This window comes from Pseudophryne corroboree, chromosome 2 (assembly GCF_028390025.1).
Source record: "Pseudophryne corroboree isolate aPseCor3 chromosome 2, aPseCor3.hap2, whole genome shotgun sequence".
In the NCBI taxonomy this organism is placed as follows: Eukaryota; Metazoa; Chordata; class Amphibia; order Anura; family Myobatrachidae; genus Pseudophryne; species Pseudophryne corroboree.
In genome coordinates, this window is record NC_086445.1 from 582,607,881 (window position 1) to 582,614,501 (window position 6,621).

The following is a 6,621-nucleotide window of genomic DNA, read 5'->3' on the forward strand; positions in this document are numbered from 1 at the left end:
GGCCATATAACTCCTGAAAACATTGCTCAATAGCTACAAATAATTCCATATCCTTTACTATTATCATCATTTACTTGTATGGCACAACAAAGGGTTTGCACTACCTTACAAAGTTAATAAACAGGAACAGCATAAACAGAACAAGAAAAAAGTGACTTACATTACAAATCATTGCAGGACATGGCAAGGTTTACAAACATTGCGGCATAAGCAGTCATCGTAACTAAATAAGCAGTGGGACGGCAGAACCATTGAAAGCAGTTGGGAGAAGATGATGGTATATTGGGCCCTACAAACTGGGCGACATAAGTAAAAGATATGAACGATCTTGTTCATTAATGAACGAGATACCGTTCATATCTTTCAATGTGGAGGCACCAGCGATGAAGGATGTGTGGCCCCGCGCTCGTTCATCGCTGGTGCCCCGTCGGCTGTACATGCAGGCCAATATGGATGATCTCGTCCATATTTGCCTGCTGTGCTATGGAGCCGGGTGACGGGGGTTAAATGAAGAAACCTCACTCCCCCCGCCCCGCCGCCACCAGATCGCCCATTGGCCGTATCCGCCATCGGGCAGCTCGTTAAATGTGTAGGGCCATTAAGTGTGTATGGTGTGTAAAGTATACACAGTAACTATTGGGAGAGTTCTACCATGTCCAAACTCTATACGTTTCATGTCTAACTGCTGTGGGACATCCCAGACAATCAGGAATGCCTTCAAGCCAGTTTTTCCTAAAAATCTATATCTTTAGGAAAAATGGTCAGAATTGTTATGAACTGCTGTGGTAACCCTCCTAATGACTAATTAAGCAATTTGAATTTTCTAATTAGCTTATTTAGTCTTTAATTACTCACCTTCCGCAGCACTGCCTCTCCTGCAGTTCTCTTCTTCTTCTTCTTCAGCATCACAGAGCAATTTTCCAGGGACCTGTCGGGCACAGGACAGGTACATACTATACCTCCTCCTCCATGCACAATACACTGCAGCCAATACCCTGAACCTCCCTCCCCACACACTACACTACAGCTGCTACACTGCACCCCTCTCCCCGCACACACTACATTACACTACCGCTGCTACCCTGCACACCTCTCCCCACACACACTACATTACACTACCGCTGCTACCCTGCACCCCTCTCCACACACACACTACATTACACTACCGCTGCTACCCTGCACACCTCTCCCCACACACACTACATTACACTACCGCTACTACCCTGCACACCTCTCCCCACACACACTACATTACACTACCGCTGCTACCCTGCACACCTCTCCCCACACACACTACATTACACTGCCGCTGCTACCCTGCACACCTCTCCCCACACACACTACATTACACTACCGCTGCTACCCTGCACACCTCTCCCCACACACACTACATTACACTACCGCTGCTACCCTGCACCCCTCTCCACACACACACTACATTACACTACCGCTGCTACCCTGCACCCCTCTCCACACACACACTACATTACACTACCGCTGCTACCCTGCACACCTCTCCCCACACACACTACATTACACTACCGCTGCTACCCTGCACCCCTCTCCCCACACACACTACATTACACTACCGCTGCTACCCTGCACCCCTCTCCACACACACACTACACTACCACCACTACCCTGAACCCCACACATGACACTGCCACTACCCTGCACCCTCTTGATCCACACACACTACACATGCTGGTGCTGGCCCAGCGGTCAGAGAGCGCAGCAGTGGGGAACAGATGACAGCAGAGCGCCAAAGCAGATGAACATTTCCCTTTTTCTTTCCTCGCACCGCTGGGTTTTCAAAGCAGAAAACCTAGCCCGCAACATACTGTTACTATGCCACTTCTGACCCCTCCCCCACCACACACTTTATTTGCCACACCCCAGCACAAATTAATATGACACCCCACTTCCCCAACACACATGAATTTGATACTACCCCGTTCCTCCCTGGCACACACAAATATGATACTGCCCCCCTCCCCACAACATGCACACATGAATATAATACTACCCCCCTCCCCACAACATGCACACATGAATATAATACTACCCCCCTCCCCGCAACATGCACACATGAATATAAAACTACCCCCCTCCCCGCAACATGCACACATGAATATAATACTACCCCCCTCCCCACAACATGCACACATGAATATAATACTACCCCCCTCCCCACAACATGCACACATGAATATAATACTACCCCCCTCCCCGCAACATGCACACATGAATATAATACTACCCCCCTCCCCGCAACATGCACACATGAATATAATACTACCCCCCTCCCCACAACATCCACACATGAATATAATACTACCCCCCTCCCCGCAACATGCACACATGAATATAATACTACCCCCCTCCCCGCAACATGCATACATGAATATAATACTACCCCCCTCCCCAGTAACATGACAAATGAATAGGATGCAACTACCCCCCCCCTCCCCAGACACATGAATAGGATGCAACTACCCCTCCTCCCCAGACACATGACAAATTAATAGGATGCAACTACCCATCCCCCTCCCCAGACGCATGGCTAGGATACAACTACCCCCCCCCTCCCTCCCTCCTCTGACACATGACTAGGATACAACTACCCCCCTCCCTCCTCTGACACATGACTAGGATACAACTACCCCCCTCCCTCCTCTGACACATGACTAGGATACAACATCCCCCTCCCCTCCCCTTCCCTCCCTTTGTTTGTCAGCAGCAGACTTTACCTGAGTGTCAGCTCCTCTGTAGCTGGTGGCTAGTGCTGCAGGCTGTCACACTGGCTGGCTGCTCCTCCTCTCCTCACGACAGCTTGCTCCTCCAGACAGTGTACACACAGTCACATGTATATCATGTGACTTCCTGTGGTGTCTCCTATTTGACTCCGTAATAACTGATGGAAGGGGAGAGAGGGGGGCGGTGCCGAAGACCTGCCGAAGACCCGCCCCGAAGGGGGGTGTTTTCAGTGACATAGGGGAGGGAGGAGAGGAGTTGGGGGAGGCGACGCTGCTGCCTGTCTTCCACTGCAGTGACGTGCGGTGGGGTGAGGCAGGTGAGGCAGAGCCTTTCCTGTCATACTTACGTTTAAACCAGAGTTTTGACTGAATAAAGTATATGAAAAATACTACTAATTTGTTTGAAATATCTTCTTTGCATTATTCTAATAATTTTTACAGCCCAAACTCTGGAGTAAAAAGTCTATGGCAGGGGAGGCAGTGCCTCACCTGCTTACCTTTTCAGCACATCTCTGATCAAAACTCACCAAATTTCCAGGAGTTTATGATGCTGCACATGTGTATAATGCCCAGATGTACGCTTTGGCTCATATATTGCATGTAAATCTGGCTCTGGGGTTAGCCAGTGCCTCCTGAGCCATTTAGCTCACCGCACGTCCCTGTTCCACTGACATGGGCAGCGGGGAGGAGCAAGGAGGAGAGGGAGGGGGAGCTGACTCACACTAGGAGCTCACGCTGTCACAGTGACAGCAGAGCTTCTGTTCACACTTGCGGCGCCGCTGCCTGTCACAGTGTGACAGGTGCTGCGGCAGCCAGAAGCAACACGGCGCATCAGCAAGGCAGCAGAGCGGGGAGAGCGCCTCTCCATCCTGGCGCCTCCCTGCTTTGCGGACCTTGCTGAGCGGATTGCGCCGGCTCTGTCTGTGGGTGACGCTGAGGATTATGTTAGGGAAAGGCAGCGTAAGATGGGCAGGCGGTCACACTGGGGAGAGAATGTGGGTGAAAGGCAGTGCGAAACCACATTAAACAAAAAAAAAACATAAAAAAAGTAAGCTTACCTCACTATTACTTGATTCCAATTTATCCAATCGGAAATTGAGAGTAGGTCCTCACCTTCGCCAATACCTACAAAGTACAAAATATATGTTTATATTATAATTAATGTAGGAATTCTACATAATAAGAAATTGTAATATAAGAAATAATATAATTCATATTTTAAAGGGCGGTAGGGAAAGGCAACAAAAAATGGGCAGAGGGTGACACTGGGGAGACATAAAGCATAACGGCCATGAAGAGGCAGTGGTAGAGGGTGACACTGAGGGGAGGGAGACGGTGATGTTGGGAAAGGGCAGTGGGAGATGGGCAGTCGGTGACACTGGGGTGAGGTAGAGGATAACTGCACTGGGGAGAGGCAGTGGATGACACTGGGGATGGATAGAGGGTGGTGCTGGGGAGAGGCAGTGGTAGAGGGTGACACTGAGGAGAGGGAGATGGTGATGTTGGGAAAAGGCAGTGGGTGACACTGGGGTGAGGTAGAGGGTAACCGCGCTGGGGAGAGGTAGTAGGAGATGGGCAGTGGGTGACACTGGGGTGAGGTAGAGGGTAACCGCGCTGGGGAGAGGTAGTGGGAGATGGGCAGTGGGTGACACTGGGGTGAGGTAGAGGGTAACCGCGCTGGGGAGAGGTAGTGGGAGATGGGCAGTGGGTGACACTGGGGTGAGGTAGAGGGTAACCGCGCTGGGGAGAGGTAGTGGGAGATGGGCATTGGGTGACACTCGGGTGAGGTAGAGGGTAACCGCGCTGGGGAGAGGTAGTGGGAGATGGGCAGTGGGTGACACTCGGGTGAGGTAGAGGGTAACCGCGCTGGGGAGAGGCAGTGGGAGATGGGCAGGGGTGACACTGGTAGAATTACAGGGTGACGCTGGGGATTGATAGTGGGTGATGGCTGAGGGTGATGCTGGAGAACAGCAACGGAGATGGGCAGGGGGTGGCCCTGGGGAGAGAGTGTCGGTGACAGACAGTGGGAAACTGCAGTAAACAAAACAAAAAAATAACTCACTATTACTTTCCTCCAATTGGTCCATTCGGACAGCGACAGAAGGTCCTCACCAGGTGCCAATACCTGCAATGTACAAAATATATGTTTAGATTTTAATATAAAAAAATACATATAGAGAGAGAGAGAGCAGGCAGCAGCTATAATACAATAGTGCGGGCCAAATATACAATTAGCTCTGATCGTTTCGGAGTTAATGAATTCGCCCCCCTAAATATTCAATTATGAACCGTTTTCGTCCATTTTAGAGCCATTTTTGACGATGTCTTTTCCCCTCTTTTTGTAAGTGAAAAGGCATTGGTGAAAAATGCCTCAAAATTGGCGAAAATGGTCCGCGGTTCGACGGGAAACACATGGATTTGCCGATCCACGTGTTTTCCGCCCGTGCCGCATTTTTCACCTAGGCAAAAAAACGGCCCTGCTATTGCATAGGGCGAATCACCATTCGGACTAAAAACAGCACAAAGCTAAATTTTTTCGTCTAGGTGAATTTTTTTAAGCTAATTGCATACCCCCCGCTACCTGATACAGAGTCACACACCTACATATACACGGTTGGGTGTGCGTTACCACCGCTGGGGATCCAGTCGGTCAGCATACTGACCGTGGGATCCTGGCGTCAAAATGCCGGCGGGGGGGCGAGCGCAACAAGCCACTTGCGGGCTTACTGCGCTCGCCGCGCTTCGGGGTGGGTGGTGACTCTATGGGTGTCGTGGACACCCACAAGTGGAAATAGTCCCTGCTAGTCGGCATGCTGACTGTCAAATTTAGAGGGGGCGGGATATAGCCGTCGGTACTCCGTCGGTCACATTACTAAATCCCCATATACATACCCCGCCCCACCCCCTACCATTATCTAAACCCCAATAAAGTTAAAATAAATAAGCACTATTAAATAAATATTTTTTACATTTATAATAAAAATAAAACACTTACCTTTTTTTCTGTAACTGCTTCTTCTGTCTTCAGCGTTTCCTGCTCCTCCTGTCTGGCTCCTCTTCGGCGGCCATTACACTCCTCTCCACACCAGAGTCCAGTCCTGAGGGAGGGTAGGGGAGGGAGAAGAAGGGAGGAGGGAGATTGGGGGCGTTGCATAAGCAACAGAGGCAAGAGACCTATGGGAGGGGAGAGAGGGGGGTGGGCGGCACACTGCATAAAGAGAGGAGAGACGGCCAGAGATAGGGCAAGGGGCGGCACTAGATTTAGAGAGCAGAGAGGGGGGATAGGGCAAGGGGCGGGGCTGGATAGTGAGGAGAGAGGGGATAGGGCAAGGGGCGGCGCTCAATATTGAAATCCTGGACGGAGGACGGAGGACGCGTCGCCGCTGCCTGCCCCTGCTGCCTGTCTCCGCAGCATGACAGGTGCGGGCAGGGCGGCGCAGCGCTGTGTGTGGAGCTTGGAGCCGGAGGTGGGCATAATGAGCTATCCGCGCCGCCGCCGTACTTTAGTGTGCTGCCGGCGCCGCTGAGCTACATCATGATATCAGCGGTAGCTGGCAGAAACAATATGGACAGAAGGGATGCAGTTGCAGGGAAGCGCCTCTCTGGCCAAGCGCCTCCCTGCAGTGCATCCCTTTGCTGAGCGGGTCGCGCCGGCCCTGGTACGCAGGCAGATGCCCCCATATTACACAGTACGCAGGCAGGTGCCCCCATATTACACAGTACGCAGGCAGGTGCCCCCATATTACACAGTACGCAGGCAGATGCCCCCATATTACACAGTACGCAGGCAGATGCCCCCATATTACACAGTACGCAGGCAGATGCCCCCATATTACACAGTACGCAGGCAGGTGCCCCCATATTA

General features: G+C 51.4%; 1 long non-coding RNA gene across 1 annotated transcript; it reads right to left on the reverse strand.

Annotated features, from left to right (window-relative positions):
• Positions 1 to 857: 857 nt before the first annotated feature.
• LOC135050995 (uncharacterized) lies at positions 858 to 6,372 on the reverse strand. The gene is made up of 4 exons (XR_010241981.1): positions 5,752 to 6,372; positions 4,819 to 4,881; positions 3,815 to 3,881; positions 858 to 928 (listed from the first exon to the last, which is right to left on the reverse strand). It is a non-coding gene; the product is annotated as an uncharacterized LOC135050995 (long non-coding RNA).
• Positions 6,373 to 6,621: the final 249 nt, after the last annotated feature.